The sequence below is a fragment of the Ambystoma mexicanum genome, chromosome 3p (genome assembly GCF_040938575.1).
Source record: "Ambystoma mexicanum isolate Mex_15411 chromosome 3p, UKY_AmexF1_1, whole genome shotgun sequence".
Lineage (NCBI taxonomy): Eukaryota > Metazoa > Chordata > Amphibia > Caudata > Ambystomatidae > Ambystoma > Ambystoma mexicanum.
In genome coordinates, this window is record NC_090925.1 from 567681585 (window position 1) to 567694961 (window position 13377).

A 13377-nucleotide genomic window follows, 5' to 3' on the forward strand; every position below is an offset into this window, starting at 1 on the left:
GCCTGGGGGCATATTTTTAGCTGGAAGAACAATCAGCATAAAACGTTTGCAGTGTCCTTTCCTAGCTCTTAAAAGAGGGCTGACTGTGACTAATGGCCAGGATCACCCCACCCCCTCCACAAGTGTGCTAAGGCTTTTAACACCTGTGGTGGGGGAGGAGGGTGGCAGTAAAATAAAATGCCCAAAAGAAAGGAAATCATTTCACATTAGCTGTGGCACCCCTGTGGCTCAGGAGGGCCATGGGAATTGATTGGTCATTGATGAAGGACAATGCTTTGAAAGCCAGCGGTGTCTGATAGCATGAGCTGGGCCATCCTTGGGGCAGACACCAGTAAGTGGGGTGTGGGTTTAAACTAGGAGACCCACCCACACACAAATCAAGGATGTGGGAGGCTGTGATGAGGAGACGAGCACAGGCACAGAGAAAAAAACGGTGAATCTCAGCCTTCGAACGGGAAGAAGGAACGTTGGCTGGAGGCTGCCAGTCCCCTATTAGTAAATAATGCCTGGAAATCCTGTATTAAGATGTAGCAAACGTTCTAAGCAGGGTGCTAAAAAAGGTTAATTATTTTCGCTCACTCTCATTATTTCCATGTGAGTTGGGATATTCTGAACATCAGCTAGAAGGAGACTCTTGGGCCTGTTAAATGGGGTGATATTGAAATAGCGTTATGGTGTGTGGTTGTAAGAGGACGCTTTGAATTAAGCTTCATAGATCCTGCATGAAGGCCGCACCGGGAGTTATGTGCCCTGAAGACCTGAGGCTGAGTACAGTGAAGGAGCTGAACAAGGTTTAGGGGCATATAGCTCCCAGAATGGCCCTAAATTGAGGGGGCAGGAGGTCTATAAAGCCATTATGACCAGTGTTTAGGGGAGGCAGGGGTTTACAAGAAAAAGGAGGCAATCTACCTGGAGTCGTTGCTGGGAACTGGCTAGTTCTCAGTAACCATGTAGAGACATGCTGAGGGAGGAGAGCGAGGAGGGGCTGGGTAACCCAGCTGCGCTGCGTCTGCTTAGTGCGGCCTAGCAAAGCAATGAAGTGCCGGCCAAGAAGAGGGGGTCAGGAGCCAAGGCTGGGCTGCTTCTGCTAGGTGCGACCTGGAAAAATGGTAGCGACTGGGGAAAGAGCCATGAGATAAGGAGTGGATGGCGAGGGGTGGGGAGGAGAGGTCAGGTGCAGCCCAGGGTGAAGAAGGCAAGGAGAGGAGCAGCGTGGGCAGTAGATCCCTCAGCTCAATGCTCCTGTGATGAGACAGAGTGCTGTGCTGAAAGCCATGCCAACGGCAGTGACCGCAGGAGTTACGTATCGCCCCTTGCCACTGGCCAATTTCCGGGGCCGTTATCAGCTCTGTAAGTCAAACCAGCTTGTATGACCTGGAAATTGGCAGATGGGGGACCGCTCTATTATTCCAGAGGGTTAAAATTCAGTACGATGATCATCAAGGACAACTCAAATAACCTGCAAATGAAATTTGAAAAACGCTCTTCAAAAGAAGTTGTGCAGGAAGGCATCTCCTTTCTGAAAACCCCGACGCAAAAGTGTGGTGTGCCTGTTATAACTGGCATGTGTCTGCATCGCATAATTAAGAATTAGCTTTGTGGATGGCGGTGCTCATTTGCACAAAGCCTGTTGGAAAGGGCAAAAGTCCCCGGAGAAAGATAAAGCAATCCATGTTGCTGGCAAGCCTACCTGGGCTCTTCTGAACCCACTTCTGTTCAATGGCAAATGCAGGACAGGAGCTTGTTCCCGAGAGCGCCCACTTTAGGAAGAGAGCCATTGGCAGCATGCACCCAAGGTGACTGCTCTAGTCCTATCCTTATGCTTCTTTCAAAAAGTGATGGGCAAGTGCGGGTTACAAACACATGACTGCCAACCTCCTGCAACCCAGAACACAGCTGAGGGATCAAACGCCAGAGTTCTACATTTCACACACCGGCTAGTGTAGGCCTTGGCGCCTCAGGAGCATGGATGTGTTGCTAAGTGGCCATCTTCCCAAGTAAAGTTGGGCTATGGGCCATTTCTGAGTCTTGCCTTTCCTTCCAAGAAATGTCTGCCAGTGAAGCTGGTGGTGTGGTGCGGGGGTCAGGGGGGGGGGGGGGATAAGGTCTAGAAAGGAAGAGCATCTCCAGTGCAGGGATATTTAACCTTTGCAACTGAGCAGTCACTGTTTACAGCTGAATAACGAGGAACAAAAGTGCTGCAACTAGGTGTGACACGGAAGGTCTTCCCCAGGTTGTTGACTGTTGGGCACCAGGCCAATGCGGTCGCTAAGGTTTGCAGGCTTTGATTTTTATTTGATTCGAGCCTTGCGCTGGGGCCGTAAATAAACAATCGGGTGCAATTCAGTTGTTAAAATCCAAAACCCCTGCACACAGTGTTCAAGGTCCTCTTACTGTCTACAAAGAAGAAAAGCCGGTATCATATTCTGGCTGAACTATGGGAAAATAATGATAAATACCCTATTCTCCCAGAGACAGTGCCCTATACATCCAAGAAAAGTTGACAATCCCCTGACAACATTCCTTTTTTTTTTAAACTGCACGAGCCGTATATCAAATGGTCAGAACTCCATCGAATTATCTGGTCTTGATCATATTTGAGCCAGCGCTAGGCATTGGCTGCTTGTGCAACTCCCAAGGGCTTGTGCTCTGGGGGAGGGGGGCGGGGGGTGCCTTGCAGGCCTGTATTGACACTAGAGTCATTATAGAAAGGATGCTGCACACATCATATCATTGATAACCATTACAACCACTGCCAGGAACTATAAATAAAAGGTTTTGGGGATAAGAATGAATGGGCACATTTGCATCGAAAAGTCTCCAGTTGGCTACCCAGTGCCCCCCCCCAAGACATAACGAGTCGCAAAATAAACTCCTCTTTTATTCAATGTAGATTATTGCCACGATGTCTGCTAAATTGACACACGCAAAACACGTTGTTTTGTGGAAACCTTAATTGTTTAGTCATTGTGCATAGTAACAAGCTGCTTTTCTTTTGCTGTGTGTTTTAGAAGAACAGCTGCACAATCTAGGAGGCTTTTAGACCCGCGTTATTTTGAGTTCCGGTAGCTAAGGTCTTCCATTTCAGATGGGGAAAATAAAACGACAATCAGACCCCTTCTGCTGAGCAAGCTCCATGACGCACATACATGTTAGAGTGGCTTGTCATATGTGCACATTTGAAGTGATCTCTTGCAAGCAGAGCATTACTTTAGCCTTGGAAGACAAACATGTACACCTATGTGGTCAGTTGCAGATCGTTCTCAAATCCCGGCTTCATCTCTGAACTAGAGTGTGGGATCCTCTGCCATCATTGTATCCACCTACACCTGATCTGCCCAAAGCATTAATCTCTAAAGTGGACTTCATTCACAGTGCATGGTACTGAAAAAGGCTACAATCCCGTTGGGCCTATCGTATTGATCCATGTTTATTAATAATAATAATAATAATAATGTAACCATCCATATACTGCACATGGCAACGTTCCATATCGCAACTTAATTGTCGCAGTTTCTTGTAATGTGATTTCCCTCGAGTATCAGGGATTGACGTCACTGACTGATGTCACAGTAGTGTCAGCACATATTCAAACGAGTGGGCCGGGGACATCCGTTTGCATACAGAGCCTCACAGGCACTACAGCACCCCTGGATCCTATAACTTCCAAACCCTAAAGTGTTGTGTTAGAAAAGAGCTGCCGCTGATTTCAGGCACACATTCGCAGAATGCATAACATAGGAACAGGCACTTCGGTCAGCGGTTTATGCCAAAATTGTCTCGATAAGCTAGATCCAGTTTCATGGCATGTAAGCACACTCAAGAGATCACTTGCCGGGAACTAAACACTACCCACAGAACTGCCACCCAGTTTAAGATCACCCTTTGCGGATCGCATGTACCCGAGTGTGTGGCATCTCAGGCTCCATAGATCGCTGCAACCTGCAGTGACGGGCGTGTTCCTGGCCTTCTGAGGGTTCGTAGATCCCTGCAACCTGCGACAGCCTTGGTGCCTGGCATTCTGAGGTATCCTCGATACCAGCAACCTGCAGTGATGGGCGTGTTCCCGGCATTCTGAGGGTTCGCAGATCCCTGCAACCTGCTCTCTTCCCGGCATTCTGAGAGTCTGTAAATCCCTGCAGCTTGCAGTGACAGGCTCTGTTCCTGGCATTCTGAGGGGTCTCAGATCTCTGCTGCCTGCAGTGACAGGCTCCGTTCCTGGCATTCTGAGGGTTCCCAGATCCCTGCAACCTGCTCTCTTCCCGGCATTCTGAGAGTTTGTAAATCCCTGCAGCTTGCAGTGACAGGCTCTGTTCCTGGCATTCTGAGGGGTCTCAGATCTCTGCTGCCTGCAGTGACAGGCTCCGTTCCTGGCATTCTGAGGGTTCCCAGATCCCTGCAACCTGTTCTCTTACTGGCATTCTGAGGGTTTGTAAATCCCTGCAGCCTGCAGTGACAGGCTCTGTTGTTGGCATTTTGAGGGTTCCTAGATCCCTGCAAACTGCAACAGGCTAGGTGCCTGGAAATCTGAGGGTTTGAAGATTACTGCAGTCTGCAGTGACGAGCACTGTTCCTGGCATTTTGAGGGTTCCTAGTTCCCTGCAACCTGCAACAGGCTTGGTGCCTGGCATTCTGAGGGATCCTAGATCCCTACAGTCTGTACTTACAGGCTCTGGTCCTGGCATTCTGAGGGTTCACAGATCCCTGCAGCCTGCGACAGGCTCTGCTCCCAGCATTCTGAGGGTTCACAGATTCCTGCAGCCTGCAGTGACAGGCTCTGTTCCTGGCATTTTGAGGATTGCTATATCCCTGTAACCTACGGCAGGCTCGGTGCCTGGCATTCTGAGGGGTCATAGTTCCCTGCAGCCTGTATTGACGGGCGCTGTTCCTGGCAGGGCAGACTCAGCCCTTCATCCGTTGGTCGATTAATAGAATTCTATTCAGGTGAGTGGCAATAATAATAACACCACTCATAACTAAGGTGCTTAGATATGGGAAGAATCAAGCATAAAGCACTATATAAAAATGATACGCTATTATTTATATTTTATAATCGAAATGCAGCTGTCAGTTTTGAGGAGATGTGGCTTCTTTGACAATCCATGTACATGCATGGTGTTGAAAATGTGTTTTTTGCTTTAGTTTACACATATAAAATGCATGCCACTGAATCTCGCCATGGCACAGAGAAACAGGATAATCTACACAGTACATAAAATAGAGCACACCACAGAACTGCAGAATGGACAGGTGCAGTGCAGTAAAGTGCAGCAAGCGCAAATACTTTAAATGATAAGCTATAGTCACACGAAAGTTTAAAAAAATAATTTTCAACTCAGTGCATACTCAGATCATGATTCGAGAATTTTTTTGTTTTCTAAAATGTATACAGGAATATTTATGTATGTAGACTAATAAAAGAAATGATGGACTTAGCAGCTACATTGCATCTATATTTTAACACAAATAGTGATTATTTGTATACCAGTGAACGCTTCAGACTACCTTTATACACCGATGCAGCTCACCAGGAGGTGTCTGTAATTTGCGGCTCTGCTATTGTTTTTAACTATGACCCCCATGATTCCCCACTATTGATTATGCTGGCTAGAGCTGATGAGAGTTGTAAAAAACATCTGAAGAGCCAAAGGCTGCAGAAGACTGCACAAGGTGATGGGGACGATACAAGAACTCCACCATAACCTTCCAACCTTCTGGGTGATTCATAATGTAGATTCTCTAAAGGAAGGCATGAATGGTCTGCCCTGGGTTCCAGGATTACACCAAAAAGCAACACATATCCTTCTAGAGTTGCCGTACAGGACTGTATTGCTAGGATGTATAAAGTTGATAGATGACCGTGAACCCTATGTGACTGGAGCCTCCATGAAGATTGTCACCCCTGCTAGAATGCACAAGTGGGAATTACACAGCTTCCCAACTTTGTAGTGCCCACATTTTCCTTATGGCGGATTTATGGCATGGTCCTAAAAACTGACGCTGGACATCAAATGTGTGTGCTGGCTAGGAACCCAACACAAGGGGTTCGAGTTAAATGAAGCAGAACAGAATCTAGCAAGAGTGACCAACGGGCACTGAAAAGTGCTGTTGTGAATACTATGGCTACCCTGAGTTTAAGGGTTAACTCACACCAGCAGGGCTGCATGATCAGTGCAGTCGGCAGCCCAAACAAGCAAGGCCTGACTGATCAAGGCCTGCACACGGAGCTCAAGGTATATGTTCACACTGTAGATGGGAGTGTAGTGCTGCTTCTACAGTCCACCCCAAGAAAGGCAGCACAATGTCTTGTGCTAAAATAAAGTGTAGCACGACATGACATGGAACAATCTCTTAATAACTTTTTTGACATCAATTTGACCATATGTGTTAGAGCACTCCCTTCCGTTACCTTCTGATTACAACAAAGTTCACCTTTATACACAGCCTATTCTTGATCAAGCCACTCTTGCCTCAGTCCTGGCATTACCAGAATTCACAATCTGCAGTTTGACCTGGGGTACAAAATATATAGAGATGGCTGGGCCAGAAAAAAGCCACCCACCCTCAAGAATTCCCCCAGCACACTCTCGAGCCCCAGATCTGTTCAGCATTGCAGTGGGTACCTAATTACAATTCTCCAAACCTGCCTTGGAAGCCCAACCCAATTATCACAACACCGTAAACCAGAGTGTTCTGCTCTCTTGTGGAGAACTATGGTCCACCCAACAGGACTAACATGCATGCATGCTACAACACAACACATTCTTCCCCCACTGCATCCCTGCCTGCCTCCTTCTACTCCCCTCACTCTCATCCTCTTTTCTTTCCTTTAGAAACGAAGGTCTTTGTGCCAGTGGCAGGTGCACAGTGCGCCCCTCCGAGGGCAAGCCCAGGTGCTCTGAAACTAGTACAGTGGTGATTGGGTGCAGAACAAAAGCGCATTAACATTACATTAAATAGCAAATTAAAAGAATTAGCACGACGGGCGAGTGTCGGCTGGTAGCGTGGGCCAGTTGGATATCAGTGCAGTCTGTTCCTTTTATTTCACTAGTACAGTCCCAATGTGCATTACAAAACACTATTTCCCAAAACTTTCCCAAAGAATGCATCCCAAATACTACTCCGATTTCTACTCCATAAATTCGTGACTTGCACTTTGCGCATGTGGACCACATTTTTGTTGCAGGGATGTCCATTTGATATTTCAGTCCAGCAAGAGTTGCTAGACACACCCCTACAGTGTACTCATTTACACAATATTAGGTCCACCGCCGCGAGGATGCGTACTAGGCGCAGGAGCCTGGGACAAGAACATTGCAACATAGGCAGTTTCCTGCAGACATAAAGATCGCTGTTTTATAGGAAATAACAACAGCAGTGTCCCGCTAATAGCAGAACGGCAACGATGCGGGCGTTGCATATTTGTGATACTTCAGTGACACCACCTTCACAGCCTAATTTAGGGCCCACGAGGCAACCTTTCATATCTTATCATCCCCACGTCGTGAAATTGCGAGGTCCTGACAGCACACACACACTTCATCTCACAGAGGTCTCACGCTGTACTTCTCCCAAGTCTAAATACGGACTACATGAACCAGAATGCAACGTGACGGATCTTAAAAACCAGCTCTGGTCCAACATTTCCCGGCCCACAGGGGCACATCTGGAGTGCTCGTTAAGCCAGAAGCTGTAAAAGTAGCTCAGTGAGCTGTGCCTCTGCTCACAGACCCGCAGGTCTGTGGTTCGAAGCTGGGCAGTCTGCAAAACCCTTCAGCTCCTCGAGAGCAATCCAATGCATTCCAATGAGCAGAACAACACCGCCAGACCGTATTGATGTGCATATAGCCATGGGTGTAATTTTAGGGGGGGGGGGGCAGGGGTGTTTGTCCCCTCCAACTTTTATGGCACACCATTTTGTCCCCATTCATTTGACTTGGGCACCTTTTCTTCAGCTGTCATGCTCCCCACCCCCAACATTTTCAGCAAAGTTACTCCACTGCAAATAGCCATTTCTATTAGCACTTCACTGGGTCTTAAATCTGCCAGGAAATCATAGTGCTCAGAAACCAGCTAAAGTGTGGATTTGGTATTGTGCCAAGTTATGAAAAAGGTCACCAAGAAGCTTCCATACTCACGTGAATAGTCACCTGTCCTCAGCAGCAGAGGCGTCTGGCTGGCAGGCCGTGCTTGCTGGGGACCTCTGACTCGCCTTGCTGACAATCCCCACCCAGCCTGCCCCCCCCCCCCGCCCCCTCTGCGTGTGTGGGCATCCGCGCCAACTCAGGTGCTGCTCAAGCATCCAGAACATTGCCATTCCCTTCATTCAACGCAATTATTTAATTTAATCAAGTTACAGCGAAGCCCCCCCTCCCCCGACCCCCATAGGTACAGGCGGAGATTTTCCCAGTGTGTGAGGGAGGGCGAGGAGGACGCTGCGGCTGCTCTAAAGTGACTTAGGTGACGCATCAAATCGGATTAAAAACACTGCTCAAACCGTAGTTCTAAAATGAACCATGGCAAAAAGGAAAGGACGGTTATTTCAAAACGTTACGTTAAATATGTCGCTGACAAACTGTAAACAGGTGCATTTTTAAAAATCTAAAAAGCTACACTGAAATACTGTCTAATGCAACAGACAACCTATACAAATAACAAAGAATACATTTTGTGCACAATGTATTTTTGGTTGAACTATGTAAACAGGATTATTATAAACTAGCGCATGTTTAAGATCTCAAAACCAACTTTTCAATATCTGTAAGAAAACGTCGGTCGAAAAAAAGACCAATTTTCTGCAAAACGTTACACGAAAACTCAAGCAGCCACACTGTCATGAAAAAATGTGAAGTTTTTACAACAGGTTTGAATCTGGATCTAGCAAGATCCGCGGACCCAGCCTAAAACAGTTTCGCTCCGTTTTAGAAGGTGCTCAGGGCTTTGCTCCGGCCACGGGGCGCTTCCGTCGAAGGGCAGAGCCAGAGGTGCCGGGACCCCAGAAACTGCCTGTGGAGCCGCCTTACCTTGTGTGTCAATCAGGCGGCCGAGAAGCGCGGCTCCCTCTCCTGCTGCCCCTGGACAATCGGGCGGCTCTCGGCGGGCAGCTTTCTCACGCGCGAGGTAGCGAGCGAGGGCTCGGGCCGCCGGCTCGGTGTCCTGTTTCTCGGGAACTGAGCGCCCCTTCTTCCCCTCGCCCTGTCGGACTGCCCATCTCTCCGCGCCGCCGCCTCACCCCTCCCCGGGCGCGCACTCCCCCGGCCACAGCGCGCAGCTGAGCCACTGGAGGTCATTCATTACGGGAGGCAACAGCTGGGAGACGGACCTCCCAAACCTTCCCGCAATTAACGGGCGAGGGAGATTAGAGCGGCAGATAGGCCGGGGACGCGCACCGGGCAGGGACGTTTTGTTTCGGCTGCTCAGGTTTCTGGCCGATCAGTTTTCAAGGTAGAGCCGGGCTTTGGGTAGCCACAATGATGCAGTCAATGGCCACTGCCGTAGTTGGGTGGCTTGAAATGATCTTTGCCCAAAATGATGCCTTCCTAACATGCAATATGGTTTCACAGCGGGCCGTTTAATCGGGGCAGCTGGGCCTGTGCAAATGGTTTAAACTTGTAAACAGCTTCAAGGTGCAGCGCTACGTATATTATACTGTTTCAACACATGGTGTTTCGTTATGCTTTCAAGACTTTACCTCACGACTTTTTAGATATGTATACCGTTAGCCTGTAGAAATCAGAATGCAGTTAAATGCTGTCACCTCTGAGTCTTCTGGCAGAGTTGTGGGTGCGCTTTAACTTATGGGGTCGCCTGGGAAGAAGGGCTCCCTCCCCCTGACGCTTTTCATGTAAACATGCTTTGCCAGTTCACAGTCATTAGTTTATGAAGAGATATTTATTATATCTGTGCAATACCAAGAGTTCATGATATTTGTCTGTCCCCATAGATATAGATATAGGTTTTCAGGGCAATTGTTTCCTTGTGAATGTAGCTATACATCTAATGGACCAGCAACACATTAGAATAAATGAATTGATATAAAGACTTAATTGAACCAGCATTTGAGTCGTCACCGATACTTTCAGCATTACTGCTCGTTGTTCCGAGTACAAAAGAAGCCTGGTGGGACCGGATTAAAAACGTGCAGTTTAACAATATTTTTGTACAATATATTTTTATATCTATGCATAAACAAATACGACTTTTTCTTTTTTATTTAATTATGTCTTTCTCGTTGTTTAAGACCGCTTCCAAGTTTTATTACTGACATGTTATGTTGATTTATACCGCGCGCCTCTACCACCCAGTGGCAGTCTCCAGGTGCTCAAGTGGCTCTGCAAGAACAGAGGACGGGGTGGGTTAGTGAGGGTAGAGTGATAGCATAGGTCCAGAACCAGGAGAAACTGGCGTCTGTGTGTGTTGGCTTGCAGATGGTAGATTTGTTTTATCCATGCGGTCAACCTCCAATGCCTGGGATATTTTCTGTGTGGCTGTTTGTTGTGTTGGGGGGTGTCTGTTGGTTTCATGTGTAGATTGCTGGTATTTATGGTTGTGCGCACGTGGTGTCCTGAGCAGTGCATGCTTGTGGCAGAGTTATGGGTGATTTTCAATGGTTGTGCTGCTGTTGTGTTTGCTATAGACACCAGGACTGGTGAATTGTTTGGGTTTTGTTTTCTTGTTTTGCAGCCATAATGTTCCTTTAAGAGACTTTTTCACTACATTTTATGGTGGGTTTTTTCCTGACAAATTAACCATATCATCCCTTTTAACTAATGATTTTTCACTAACTTTCAAAGTTGTTTTTATTGATATACAGTACCATATGTACAGTAACTATAAGAAATGGCTGGCTTTAGGCCTTGCCGAGCCGCTCCCAGTGGCCACTTTACCCTCATTGCAAATCTGTGGGCCACTGAACATGGCCTGTGGTCAGGTCCAGTGGTCACTTTGGCTAGCCAGAGGCCCAGTGACCACTTTACTTCATCTCAGGTCCAGTGGCCACTTTAGGCCACGCCCCTGACCTGCCAAGCCACTTGAAGTAGCACTGCAAAGCCTCTGTACCTCATTCTGGGTCTGTGGGATACTGGCTAGGCTATAGGTACTTTGCCTGGGGAAAGGGATTCAGCTGTGGCCCAGGCCCACCTGTCCAGATACATGAAACCTGCAAGAACACAGCACTTTGTTTGCCAATTTGGGTGCACCCCTCTTTGACCTCCCCAACCTTGCCTTGCATTACAAAGTCAGCAAGGGGCTGCAATATGCCACTTTTCCATAGTGTATAGTTCTGGGTCTGCAGGATCCTGAAAAATGTCAGGGAACCAAAACATCAGTCTGTGGCCATTAGTTTAGACAAGTACACCTTCTAAAAACACAACACTGGCTTTCTATGACTTTAACATCTAACAAATTTCAAGGCACCTATTAAATACTTCAAAAGAAGAATCCTCATACTAATTTTATGTTATATAGAAAAATGTACCTAAGCTCACTTTGTTTATGCGAAGTGGGCCTGTTTTTAAAGCAGCCCACGTGTTGTCTTGTGCTGTTTATAGCACATGCCTCCTCTGTGAATTACTGTGTCCTCCTAGAACACACATTTAGGAGACCATGTGTATGTTTATTTATTTTATATTTCTAGGAGCGTGCTTAACCCTGGGGCGTCTAGGCGCTATGAAGTGAGGTATGTATATGCATGTAACAGTTTCTCTATTATTTCCTTATTTTATGCACATTCTGGCACCGTAGTGCACCTACGTCACAGAGCAACACTGATGTTTTAAATATACTATATCCCAAACAGTGCGTCTGAAAGTGGTTCAGTCAAAAGTAATGAACGAGAACATATGCAACTTGTAGGTCATCTATCTATTGATTGACGTATCAACTACAGAATGTTGCGATACAGTGGCCAGACTAAAAAAAGACAGATGAGAGAGGGGAGGAGTAAAAGATAGGGAGGAAAACACAGGAGGGTAAACAGAAGGGCTTAGGGGTACAGACCACCAATTGCAGTCATTCAACACATACAAATGCCTGTCACTCACTAGCTGCCATACAATTATAAACAGCCTCTCCAGGCATGGTGCTTATCAATTATATATTCTCTACTCCAGGAATGTCTCTCTAATGCTGCCGGTCTCAAAACATCCACAAGCCATTCTTCCACCTCTGTTCTTCTCATCCTGGACAGTCAATTTGGTACTGCTGTCTAAAAACACCAACAAGCCACTCTCCCACCTCTGGTCTTGTCACCCTGGAACATCCATTTAATGCTGCTGTTCTGAAAACATCCACAAGCCCTGCTTCCACCTCTGGTCTTCTTATCCTGGAACGTCCCTCTAACGCTGCCTGTCTCAAAACACCCACGAGCCCTGCTTCCACCTCTGGTCTTCTCATCCTGGAACGTCCCTCTAACGCTGCCTGTCTCAAAACACCCACGAGCCCTGCTTCCACCTCTGGTCTTCTCATCCTGGAACGTCCCTCTAACGCTGCCTGTCTCAAAACACCCACGAGCCCTGCTTCCACCTCTGGTCTTCTCATCCTGGACCGTCAGTCTAACGCTGCCTGTCTCAAAACACCGACAAGCCATGCTTACACCTCTGGTCATCTCATCCTGGACCGTCAGTCTAACGCTGCCTGTCTCAAAACACCCACGAGCCATGCTTCCACCTCTGGTCTTCTCATCCTGGACCGTCAGTCTAACGCTGGCTGTCCCAAAACACCCACAAGCCCTGCTTCCACCTCTGGTCTTCTCATCCTGGACCGTCAGTCTAATGCTGCTGGTCTCGAAACACCCACGAGCCCTGCTTCCACCTCTGGTCTTCTCATCCTGGACCGTCAGTCTAACGCTGCCGGTCTCAAAACACTGACAAGCCATGCTTACACCTCTGGTCATCTCATCGTGGAATGTCACTCTAACGCTGCTGGTCTCAAAACACCCATGAGCCATGCTTACACCTCTGGCCTTCTCATCGTGGAATGTCACTCTAACGCTGCCGGTCTCAAAACACCCACGAGCCCTGCTTACACCTCTGGCCTTCTCATCGTGGAATGTCACTCTAATGCTGCCGGTCTCAAAACACCGACGAGCCCTGCTTACACCTCTGGCCTTCTCATCGTGGAATGTCACTCTAATGCTGCCGGTCTCAAAACACTGACGAGCCCTGCTTACACCTCTGGCCTTCTCATCGTGGAATGTCACTCTAATGCTGCCGGTCTCAAAACACTGACGAGCCCTGCTTACACCTCTGGCCTTCTCATCGTGGAATGTCACTCTAATGCTGCCGGTCTCAAAACACCCACGAGCCCTGCTTCCACCTCTGGTCTTCTCATCCTGGACCGTCAGTCTAATGCTGCCGGTCTCAAAACACTGACGAGCCC

General features: G+C 47.7%; 1 protein-coding gene across 2 annotated transcripts in view; it reads right to left on the minus strand.

The window, feature by feature from the left end:
* EYA2 (EYA transcriptional coactivator and phosphatase 2) overlaps positions 1-13377 on the minus strand; it is a 319923-nt gene that overhangs the window by 249220 nt on the left and 57326 nt on the right. Inside the window, exon 1 of one of the 2 annotated variants that reach the window (XM_069651299.1) lies at positions 9024-9157. The exons of the other annotated variant lie outside the window; for it this stretch is intronic. The gene's annotated coding sequence lies outside the window, so the exon portion shown is untranslated. Of the gene's footprint in view, positions 1-9023; positions 9158-13377 lie in introns of those variants that run through there. 2 annotated transcript variants of the gene reach the window in all.